Genomic DNA, 12,920 nt, shown 5'->3' on the forward strand with positions numbered 1-12,920 from the left:
AATAAACACACCGTTTACCATTAAATGTGTTTTCTGACGACTTTTTTTATTCCTTCACTAGTGTCCTACGCATAGGGGTGGGAATAGGCCAGGCCAGGCCTTGCATAAATAGGCCAGGCCTACTTCAAAATTTTAAGGCCTTAGCCTGGCCTATTATCTATCATAGGCTTCTTTTTTGGCCTGGCCTGGCCTTTTCGAAAGCCCGGCCTGGCCTGATAGCCTATTTAATACCCTATTTCAGAATAAATCTTATACCAATATAATCATCTCATTTTTTTTATTTCCGTAACTCTGCAACAATATAAACCACTCCACAAAATAAGATAGCATTCAAGTGGTGAACAACAGCACTATACAATTCTATATGAAGACATAATCAACAAAATGAGTGAACCAACATCAAGACTGAACAACTTCAGTTTCATATAGCAGCAACATACAATTCAATAGAAGCACAATACAAGCACAAGATCAGCATAATACATTAGAAATCTAGCTTCTCCATGCCTTCTCAAATGGTTAGTACTAGCCCCTACTCCACCAGTTGCAAATTTTTGTTTGCAATACTTGCAAACAACTTTCTTTGTACCTCCGGCAAGGTTAACTTCACAAAAATCTTCCTAAACAGACGATGTTTTCTTCCTCTTTCTCTTGACAACCGCCTCTTCGCCTACTTGATCATTTCCTTGTTCAGTTTCTTGTAGCTGACTCAAATCTGGTTGGACAGGTTCATCCACAGAACAACAGGATTGGTTGAAATCAGTTCATTGCTCTTAAGTGGAGAAGACATTTTGTGAACCTGAAAATAAATTTAATTCTTCATGTCAACAATATAGTAGTAAATCTACAGAATAAAGAAACTTGTGTGCCTCCTAATAGCTATAAAAATCAGTACCATAACAAGTATACCAAAGAATATCAAAGAATAGCATCCAACCTAAATTTCATTCTAAATCAGTACCATAGCAAGTATACCAAAGAAGTTTGCACATGCTTCAGTCAAGAAGGCATACAAGCTAGCATACCATGTTTTTCACCTAAAATCATACCCCTGAAATGTTTACTGCGTCCTATTTTACTCAGACTTAATGGTAAGAAACTATGGTGGCGAGGCTCGCACTTAGAGCATCCAAAGGGTATAAGTTCCATACTGTATGTTTGATATTATAGTCTTACTTGATCTGATCATGAAATATATCAATTTGTTCTTTTTTTTCACATATCCATTGTAAACTATTTTGTCTTTATAATTTTCCATAATTTTACGTTTCCACACCAGCTCTTTGTTTCTTAGTATTCATTATTTACAAAACATACCAATTCTTAAGAATTAAGACAATCAGAACTCAGAAGTACAAATATAGCAATAGGGGTAACAATACAACAATTAGATTATGTTTTGATACTGTGACAGAAAACTCCACACATGATTTCTAAACATTAACAATCACCAAATTGACAAAAAACCCTATTCAATTATGGATTTTCAACAGAGGAATGAAGAGCAATAGAGCACTTACATGAAAAGGAAGAAGCCGACGGTGAGGGAGGGTGACCTGCGCCGTGAGAAAGAACGCAAGCAGAGAGAGAGAACGCGACCAGGAGAGGGAAGGCGAGGCAGGGAGCGGAAAATTGAAGCAGCACTTGAGAGGGAGAGGGAAGGCGAGGCAGAGAGAGGGACGACAACCAGTAGCTTTCGTCAATGGTTACAATTGAAGCAAGGTGAGTGAGAGTGCGAAAAGGAAAATTGAAACGGCAAAGGTGAGTGAGAGTGATATGTGACAATTGAGAATAAGGTTAGAAATATAAAAGGTTATATTTAATACTGTAATTTATGACTATGAAAATTGAAACTAAAGGTTTTGAGAATTGGAAAGTTGACGTAATTAGAGGAGGACTGATGACTGATGAGATTCTCAAAAAATCAATCTTCAAAATTTGTGATATGTATTTAATTGACTTAATAAATTAATATATTAAAATAATAATTAATAAACAGGCTGGCCTATCAGGCTTAATAGGCTTTTTTGAAAGCCTAAGCCTGATCTATTTAATTATATAGGCTTTTCAAAAAGCCCAAGCCTAGCCTTTTTACTAAACAGGCCAGGCCAGACCAGGCCTTAAATAGGCAAGGCCATAGGCCCCTGTCGGCGGCCTGGCCTATTCCCACCCCTACCTACGCACGTTGATACTAGAAATTTTTTGGTCAACAAGTTTAACAATTTTTTATGCTTTTCGAATATAAAATATTTGTTTTGTGCTTAACTATAATGCATTATTAAATATTAACGGTTAGTTAAATTATATTTTTATTATTTTTTTGATATGCTAATTCAGAAGCATATACTCAATGTTTTGTTTGGCTCTTAAGTCATACGATCTGACGACATTGTGGTCAGCCCACAAGGCTCTACTCTTAAATTCTACTCTTAAATCAGGTATCAAAAGGACATCTAGTGTGATCTGGTTCGGGAACAGACCACATCGGCCCAACTAACAAAATGTATGAGCGACCTGACAAAGGGTCGTGATAAACTACAACAGCACCACAGCACCAAGTCAGCCGCGCGTTCAAAAGCTCCACTTAAAGGACTTCCTCAATTGTAGAGGCTCCGAACACTGACACCGAGTTTATAAATACAAGTTTGTTTACTTATGTAACATGATATTCATTCCTTAGCATTTTCTGAGTTCTTCTATGACTTATGGATTCTCACTTTGCTGATTCACTGACTTGAGCGTTAGAATGTCTTCTGCTGGTACCCACCCTTACGCTCAAGGCCGACATCACCACTCTCTCAGGCCAAACCACGACTAAACTCCGCCACCGAGCACGACAAGAGGAGGAATCCACATTCTGTGATGAACATTAGGTGTTGTTTGTGGGAATCGACGTTCTCCTACAGCTAAAAGAGGTCTGTAAAAGAAAATCTATAGATTTGGTTGAAAAAGGGTTGCCATCATAACCCTATTAACCAAAATGAGTAGCATCAATTGCCTAGATAACTAACCCTCTATTGACATCACTTTATTGGAAAAATGTAAGACCCAAGTTTTTATTATTAATATTATTAATTATTTTCGACTCACGCTCAGGGTTTTGTGTTGGTGTGAGGGCAACTTTGACAAGTGTATGATAAAACTGATAAGCGAAATGATGTAAAATATTTTATGTTAAATTCAAATGCTAAATATATCATTTTTCATATTTCATATTTTGAATGATAACAATTTTCAAGAGTATAAGCGTAATGCTTTAAATACTTCATATGAATTATATTTCAGGAAATAACATTTATGCCCTTCATCCCTTATCGTCTAATGATGAAGTACAAGACAATGCAAGAAGACAGTACAAGAAAAGAAAAGTCAAAGTATCAAGATCGTTTACACAAGATCAGTCAAAGCTTCAGAATAAACTATGCAAGAACAGTCCAAGCTGCTAGATCGTCTGCCAGAAGAGAAGACCACACTCATGAACATTTTCATCGTCTATCTCAAAGCTGACCAATGGAAGTAATGTCTAGAGAAAGAGCGGCATATTCAAATTGAAAGCTCTCTAACATTCTTGAGGAGAAAGTCAAGTGCAAAGGAATCACGTAATACTCTACAAAGCACATTTGCTTGCTTAGCTATCATCTCAAAGAAGGTTTATATCAGGCACATGTTGAAGAGAATAAAGTTCTGTCAGATTATAGCTGAAAGGGAAGGAGAACTATTTTGCTTTGAATCCTTATAATTGCTGCAGATTGGGGGTGGAGGTTTAATTGTACTTGGGAGATTTTTGTATCTTCAAGGGGTGGAATTGAGTCTATGCAGATAAAAGTTTTAGTTTCTAACAAAATCAGATGGTGGGATACTGTTTGAATTGGTAGGCATCTAATTATTTGGAGGCTATTGAATTGTTACAGGGCGAGAAACCAATCTTGGACGTCTTGTTCATGGGATTTAATTGGATGTAATACTACATGGTGGAACCAGTTTTTGGGGGTCAAGCAGATATCTGTTTCTTGGGTTACTCTGTTGGAGCACAGTCTTAGGTTGTAATTCATTGACCCTTTGGTGATTCAATTTAGACTCTAGGAAATTTGTACTCTTTTTCCTTACTAGGTTTTTATCCCTTAATGGGTTTTTCGTAGTAAGATTTTAATGAGGCAATTTTTTCTTGTCTAATCATCCAAAGGGGTTGATTTCTAGTTCGATGGGATCAAAATTTGGCACTAGTGGGAGGGTTTTATGTTGCAGCTTTTTGGCTGTAATTTGTAATTTATATTTGTATCACTTTCTTTTTCTATTTTTCTTACTCATTTGTATTGGGTTGAAGTACCCCTTGTACTTCCATTCAATATTTTTTCGTTGCTGATAAAAAAAACTCTACAAAGCACATTGATCAAGGAAATAAGTACAATGTTATTAAAATCAAGTTTCTTCTTTCTCTCACAAAATGATTGGAACAAAGCTGAGAGTTCTACTAACCGACTCACAAGATACACTTTGTAGCAACAAGTCACAATCAAAGGGTACAAAACATTTAATGCACCTGAAGAAACGACCATTTGATCTAACAACTAGAATTCAAGATGCTCTTCATGCTCCAACGACTCTCAACAAACCTTAGAAGTACTTGAAATATAAAATGAGAACTTGAAGATTTTCATAAAAGAAATTGAACAAGAACTTTCATCTGAGTTAAAATCTTCATCAAGCAAGCACGAAAGAAAAGTCCCCACATCATCTGAGAGAAATACCAAAGAGTCAAATCCTTATATCTAAATCTCTTTAGATCAAGAACACAAAGTACTTCACAGAGTCAAATCTTATTCAAAACTTTATAGTTCTCGTGAAAAGAAATTTCTATTATCCCTCTTGTGAGAATAGAACTTTGTAGAGGCAAATGATATTGAAAAAGATCTTAGAAGAAGTCCTGGGCAATACTTGTTAGGAGAAATCCTAGATAATACTTGTTAGGAGAAGTTATGTAGAATACTTGGTTGGGAGGAGTCCTGTCTAATACTTGTTGTTGGGAGAAGTCTTGTAGAATACTTGTTGTAGGAGAAGTCTTTGAAACTTGATGGTGAAAATCTTGGTTTAACCAATAATTGGATGTAGCCCCATCGTTTGTGGGTGAACCAAGATATATTGATATGTTTGTATCGTTTACCATCTTACTATTATATCTGCTGCACTAAACGATTGCGAAAATCTTTTATAAACTTATAATCGTTTAAAAAGACAAGTTTTACACACACACAATTAAAGTTCCCCTTTCTTATGTTACTTTATTCAACTTCATTTTATATATGTAGAATTATGGGATCATAGTCGTTTTGAACGCTAGTCTGAATCAAATTCATATCCGACTGAGGTTCAAAGTATTTAAAAAGTGCTTTCCCACTGCTAGAACACTATTTCATTATTCATTCCTCTATTTGAATCGGAGCGAGAATATTATTGGCCAACCCTTAATCAAATGTCGAGAAACATTCAATCAGAAGGTGGCCATATGTATTTCATTATTCATTCCTCTATAATTCTTATTCCGTCTATTTCATTACCCTTTTGATTTATGAAAGGTTTCTAAGAGTGAAGAGCATGTTACAATGTCTCAAAATAATATAAATTAAATGATTTAAGACATACAAGATTTTTATGTGATAAGTTTGAACTGAATCTAATATAATAGAATGGATAAATATTCAAGTTGGTCTCTGAGTGTGTCACCCTCCTTCAACTTAGTCCTTACACTTTTAAAATGCATTCCGCGGTCCCTAAATGTGGTAAACATATATCATTCAAGTTAGTCCCTGACGTTAAAAAATGAAACCGAGTTAACAAAATCTTTTTTTTTTGCCTAGATGGACATCCTACGTGGAATTAAAATATTGGGAAAACATTTAGAAGTCAAATTAGTCTTTAAATATGGCAAACCAGTCCTCAAAGTAAAAAAATAGAATTTCTATCATAACTTGTCATCCTCATCTGGTCTGGTAGAGACGAAGTAATTGGGCTGACTAAAACTTATGTATCAAATGGGCCGGGCAACCCATGGTCCAGCCGGACCAAAACCCAAGCTATAAATAAAAAAGGACCGCCCAAGCGGCGGAGATCCTATCATTTTCACGCATTTTCGTTAATTTGTTTACTTCGCTTGCTCTCAAACTGGTTAGCCTCTAGTCTGTGGTTTATACCGGAACATTGGCGCCCACCGTGGGGCCGAAGGATACTTTCCTAGGCTTCAGTTTTCACCGCGATGGTGACTCGATCCGGGGCGAACGGAGAGAGGAATCATGTTCAACAAAATGATGTTCCTCCCGATGCTCTTCAACGGATCATGGATGATCTCAATGAACTTCGTCAACATAATCAACAATTACAAAATCAACTCACTGATCTCAATCAGACTCAAGGTTTACGAGAGGGCGATCGAAGAATGGCTGAGACGGTGGTGGACTTTCAACCTTTTACAGAAGAAATAGCGAATACCGCCGTCCCAGACAATTTGAAGACGTTAAAGCTTGATTCTTATTATGGTGATTCAGACCCAAAAGACCATTTAGTGTATTTCAACACGAAAATGGTCATTGTAGGCGCATCAGACGCGTTGAAGTGCAAAATGTTGCCATCAACTTTTAAAAAATCAGCGATGATTTGGTTTACCACTCTACCGTCAAGGTCAATTGTCAATTTTACTGAATTATCTACAAAGTTCTTGTCTCAGTTTTCTACCAGTCGTGCACAAAAAGTAACTCCGGCGACGTTATTTAATGTTCGTCAAGGGCCAAATGAGACTTTGCAGTCTTACATGGGGCGTTTCAATCAATTATCTGTTCATTTGGAGGATAAAATGCCAGAAATTTGTATTGCAGCTTTTGAATTGGGCTTGAAGCCGGGTGGTTTAAACAGTAATTTGAGTAGAAAACCTGTGGAGACAATGGTGCATTTGCGCGAAAGGGTACAAGGGTACATCAGGGAGGAGCAGAGTGATCGGATCAAGAACAACCGCCCGAATGCAGCGGTTCCAGGGCAGAAACAACAGTTTGAGACGAAGAAGGGAGCGGTTGCAGATCAATATTCGAAGGGATGGACCGAGAGTAGCAGCGCAGGGTATAATAATCGTAACCGTTATGACGGCCGATTTGCTAACCGTTCTAATTTCAAAAATCGTGCTCAACCGTATGGAGTGCGTGGGCCAGGACATTCGATGACGTGGACTCGGAACCAAAATGACCGTGCAGTACCTTTGGCGGTTAATTTGACTGAAGCTTTGCACACGTGTTTGGAGGCGAATGTTATTCGTTTTCCACGGCAGCCAAAGCCGTCAACGGGTTACGTGGATAAGAAGAAGTGGTGCGAGTATCATAGGATTTCAGGGCATAATACTGATGACTGTTTTACTTTGAAGAAGGAGATTGACAAATTGATAAAGGCTGGGTATATGAAGCAGCTTGAAGGACGAAGCAATTCAGATGAAGCAGGAACTTCAATAAGACGAACTGAAGATGGAAAAGAGATTGAGGGCGATGGACAAGATAGACAGTCAGATGGAAAAGCAAAGGGGCGAATTCATTCTATTTTTGGTGGATTTCGTGGCGGAGGGATGACTAATTCAGCTCGTAAAAGGTACGTTCACTCCATTAATGTTGTTTACTCTAATGATTGGGGAAGTTGGGCAACCAATCAACCTGATATAACGTTTACTGTGCGAGATTTTGAGGGAATACAGCCTCACGAAGACGATCCAATTGTTGTAATGCTGAGGATTGCCGATTATGAAATTGAGAGGGTACTTCTGGATCAAGGAAGCTCGGCAGATTTGATTTATGGTGACGCTTTTGAAAAGTTGGGGTTAAATGAATCTGATTTGTTGCCTTATGATGGTTCTTTAGTGGGTTTTTCTGGAGAAAAAGTATTTGTTCGAGGATATGTGGAATTGAAAACTGTCTTTGGAGAAGGGAAGAATGCAGAGGCATTTGCTATTAAGTTTTTAGTAGTAAAATGTACTTCACCGTACAATGTACTTATTGGGAGGCCATCACTAAACAGATTGGGAGCGATCATTTCCACAAGACATTTAACGGCGAAGTATCCATTGAGCAAAGGAGGAGTTGGAATTTTAAAGGCTGATCAAATGGTTGCTCGAAAGTGTTATTCAGAAAGCTTCAAGTAGTATGGGCACATGGGTAAGAAGGCGGTGAAAGAGGGGCATCGGGTCTATGAGGTGGATTTAGAACAGTCAGAAATCATTTTGGATCCTCGAGAGGGATTTAGTGAGCACAAGATGAAATCAGAAGAGGAAACTAAGGCGATCCAGATTGGGGAGCGAAACTTGAAAGTTGGTGTCAATTTGACTACAAGTCAGGAAAGCAGGTTAGTGAAGTTATTGTCCGAGAATATGGATTTGTTTGCATGGAGTGCAAAGGATTTACCAGGAATCGATCCGGAATTTATATGTCACAAATTGGCTTTAAATCCCGGGGCGAAACCTATTGTTCAGTTTAAAAGAAAGATGGGCGAAGAAAAGGCAGAGGCTGTGAAGGTGGAAACAAATAAGTTACTCGAAGCTGGATTTATTAGGGAGGTAAAGTATCCAACATGGTTGGCGAATGTTGTTATGGTGAAGAAGGCTAATGGAAAGTGGCGAATGTGCACGGATTATACAGATTTGAACAAACATTGTCCTAAGGATTCTTATCCTTTACCAAATATTGATAAGCTTGTTGATAGGGCATCAGGGTTCGGAATGCTTAGCCTCATGGATGCATATTCAGGGTATCACCAGATAAGAATGTACCAGCCCGATGAGGAGAAGACAACTTTTATGACAAATCAGGCGAACTATTGTTATCAGACTATGCCGTTTGGGTTGAAGAATGCGGGAGCAACATATCAAAGGTTGATGGATAAGGTGTTTGACAAGCAGGTGGGGCGGAACATGGAGATTTATGTAGATGACATGGTGGTCAAGTCAGAGGAAATGATGGCACATTGTTCTGATCTAGAAGAAGCTTTTGGTGAATTAAGAAAGCATAACATGAGACTTAATCCAGAGAAGTGTTCGTTTGGAATTCAAAGTGGAAAGTTTTTGGGTTTCATGATCACTAGGAGAGGAATTGAGGCGAATCCTGATAAGTGCAAGGCGATACTTGATATGCAGAGTCCAGCTTCAGTTAAAGATGTGCAGAAATTAACAGGAAGAATAGCGGCTTTGTCCAGGTTTCTTCCGTGTTCTGGGGAAAAGTCAGCACCATTTTTTCAATGCTTAAGGAAGAACAAAACTTTTCATTGGACTGAAGAATGTGAGAAGGCGTTCCAAAGTTTGAAGGATCATTTATCCAGGCCACCAATTTTAGCCAAACCAGTTCCAGGTATTCCATTATCAATGTTTATTTCCATTTCTGATAATGCAGTTAGTTCAGTTTTGTTGCAAGAAAGTAAAGATGATATGAGGATCATATATTTTGTGAGTCATGCTCTTCAAGGAGCTGAAATTAGATACCAAAAAATTGAAAAGGCTGCATTAGCTCTAATCATATCCGCCAGGAAATTAAGACCTTATTTCCAAGGCTTTCCAATTGTGATAAAAACAGATTTGCCACTTCGCCAAGTTTTGCAAAAGCCTGATCTGGCTGGACGAATGGTTTCCTGGGCTGTTGAATTGTCAGAGTTTGAAATCACTTTTGACAGGAAAGGTCTGGTTAAAGCACAGGTATTGGTGGATTTTGTTAATGAAATGTCTTCCAGTGAGAAAAATATGGAAGTTGGCGAATGGAGTTTGTCTGTAGATGGCTCGTCTAATGTCAAGGGAAGTGGAGCTGGAATAATCTTAGAAGGGCCAGGTGGCGTGACAGTTGAGCAGTCACTCAAGTTTGACTTTAAAGCAAGCAATAATCAGGCAGAGTATGAAGCTATAATTGCAGGTTTGAAGTTGGCGATCGAGATGGAGGTCAAGAGCATAATGATTAAGACAGATTCTCAGATAGTTTCCAGGCAAATCCAGGGTGAATATCAGGCGAGGGACGCACAGCTTGCTAAGTATTTATTGAAAGGTCAGGGATTGATAAAGCAGATTGGCACAGTGCAGGTCAATTATGTTCCGCGGGAGGAGAATACAAGGGCGGATATTTTATCAAAGTTAGCAAGCACCAAGAAGCCGGGAAACAATAAGTCAGTTATCCAGGAAGTCTTAAGTAGCCCAAGTATTGAAGAAGATGAGACAATGATGGTGTTAACTTTAGCGGATTCAGATTGGATAAGGCGTATCAAGAAGTGTTTGGAGGCAGAAGGTTCTGATGTGCTGACATTTTCTAAGGATCAAATTCGCGAGGCAAGTCATTACACATTGTTAGGCGGTCAATTGTACAGAAGAGGGATTGGAATACCTTTATTGAGATGTGTTCCCAAGGATGAGGCGGAAAGAATCATGTTTGAGGTTCACGAAGGTGTGTGCGCAAGTCATGTTGGGGGAAGATCTTTGGCGGCGAAAGTGCTCAGAGCAGGGTTCTATTGGCCAACTTTACGAGGGGATTGTATGGAGTATGTAAAGAAGTGTGGTAAGTGTCAAATTTATGCAGATTTACATAAGGCGCCGCCTGAGACTCTTAGCTCAATGAGTTCATCGTGGCCATTTGCAATGTGGGGAGTAGATATTCTGGGACCGTTCACTCCAGCAGGTTCTCAGATCAGATTTATTTTGGTTGCGATAGACTATTTTACTAAGTGGATTGAGGCGGAATCAATGGCGAAAATAACAGCAGAAAAAGTCAAAAAGTTTTATTGGAGAAAATTGGTTTGCAGATTTGGTGTTCCAGCAACTATCGTCTCAGACAATGGAACGCAGTTTACGAGCAGGACTGTGAAGGATTTTTGTGCAGGAATGGGAATTGAGATGCGTTTCGCCTCAGTTGAACACCCTCAGACAAATGGACAGGTGGAGTCAGCGAATAAAGTCATTCTCAATGGAATTAGAAAGCGTCTAGGCGAAGCTAAAGGATTATGGGCTGCAGAGTTGATCACGGTCATTTGGGCGTACAATACTACTCCTCAATCAACTACTGGCGAATCACCTTTTAAGTTGACTTACGGGGTAGATGCTATGATACCAGCAGAATTGCAGGATGTAACTTTCAGGGTGGCGACTTATAGTGAAGAGCAGAATGACATGAATAGATTGGTTGATCTCAATTTAGCAGAGGAAACGCAAGCACAAGTTCGTTTGAGGCAGGCAATGGTAAAACAGAGGTCGGAAAGGCGATACAATTCTAGAGTGGTTCCGAGGCAAATGAAAGTTGGTGATTTGGTTCTGCGCAGGAAGGCGAAGGGACCTGATGATTCGAAGTTATCACCTAATTGGGAAGGACCTTACAGGATTCTGCGTGAGCTTGGTCAAGGGGCGTATCATTTGGAGGAATTATCGGGGCGAAGGGTCCCAAGGGCTTGGAATGCACAGCATCTCCGTTATTATTACATTTGAAGTGCAGGGTGGTTCGTTCGGTTTGTTTGGTTTTGTACAGTTTGTTTCAGTGTATGTTTGTCCAAGACTATGTTTCGTTGTTTCAGTTTGTGTGTGTTGAAGTCTACGTTTGTTGGTTGTATTGTTTAAGACTATGTTTGTTGTGTAAGACTAAATTCGATGCACTCTTTTCTCTACCCCAGGCGGGAGAGTTTTTAACGAGGCATCAATTATTAATGAATAACAGGTATGCGCTCTTTTCTCTACCCCAGGCGGGAGAGTTTTTAACGAGGCATAACCTTTTTAAAATGATCAAGGGCTTATCATTTTACTTATTTCTTTTACCCATAGCGGAAACTTATCAACTAAGGTCTATCAATTGGGCGACGTCAGACAATTGAGAAAAAAGTAAGTCTCTTAAAACAAGAGCATTCGGCCACGAATTCATAAGCACAGTCTTAAATTGGATTTAAGCTTGTCCAAACTAAGCACAAGTCTCCACGCGAGCATACTAATGAAATCAAATATGTTGACTTTGATTTCCATGAGTAACTATGTCAAAAATGAAAATTTGACTAAGTTATGTTCACAAAGGCCTTATGATTCCAAAATAGTTGGTTAAGTTTAAACTTTACGACATTTAAAGAGATTCATTCAAGGGTATTTTACCATGTACAGTAAAATGAGAGGGTAACGTCTTCAGCTAGATGACGAGGGCGGACTGATTTCGGTGAAAGGTTAGTAAATGTCATTTGTGTTAAGTTATATGTTTAAGTTATGTGATAACTTGAATAACTAAGTACAGTTATGCTTATATTTTTAAGTTGTATGGTAACTTAGATGACTTAGTAATGATATATTTAGTTATAGAATTAGTTACTGTGATAGTTGTTTGGGTGCGAAAGGGATAATGTTATTTCTGAAGTCATGAAATTTTAGATTTTAGGCGAAACAAGTACAATGTGAAGTACTCATGTAGGTGCTGAAAGGAAATTCATTACGTTAAGGGAAAAGTTCAGTACATAAAAGTGAAGGAATAAAGGGACGAAAGTTAAAGAGACCGGAGGTCTTTTACATAGTTTGCTAAAAGGAAAAGGAGCAAGACTTGCAGCTAGTGGTTCTCTCCTTCTCCTTCTTTGGTGTTGACATTTCCCTCTTCATTCTTTTCTTCTTGTTCTGCTCCTTCTTCTTCTTCTTCATTTCCTTCCTCATCCGCGTTATCCGGGCTGATTAGTTTACCGTTCACGATGCGAGCATAAGGGTTTGAACCCTCCAAGTTAATCGCCAGGTCAGGATTGAGGAAGGAGATTTGATTCAGTGCTTTGGCGAAGCCAGCTTCGAATTGATCCAAGACGGAACATTTTAGTTCAGTAATCTCCGTTGTCATCTTAGAATTCTCATTCAGAATTTGGTTGTGCACTGTAGTCAGTTGCGCGAGATCAGCCCTTATTTTTTCATTCTCTCCGCTTAA

The 12,920-nt window shown here is 38.8% G+C and overlaps 1 long non-coding RNA gene across 1 annotated transcript; it reads right to left on the bottom strand.

The window, feature by feature from the left end:
• Positions 1 to 335: 335 nt before the first annotated feature.
• On the bottom strand, positions 336 to 1,806 carry LOC130735253 (uncharacterized). The gene is made up of 2 exons (XR_009018352.1): positions 1,521 to 1,806; positions 336 to 799 (listed from the first exon to the last, which is right to left on the bottom strand). It is a non-coding gene; the product is annotated as an uncharacterized LOC130735253 (long non-coding RNA).
• Between the last annotated feature and the right edge of the window lie 11,114 nt (positions 1,807 to 12,920).

The sequence above is a fragment of the Lotus japonicus genome, chromosome 2, assembly GCF_012489685.1.
Source record: "Lotus japonicus ecotype B-129 chromosome 2, LjGifu_v1.2".
Taxonomy (NCBI): Eukaryota; Viridiplantae; Streptophyta; class Magnoliopsida; order Fabales; family Fabaceae; genus Lotus; species Lotus japonicus.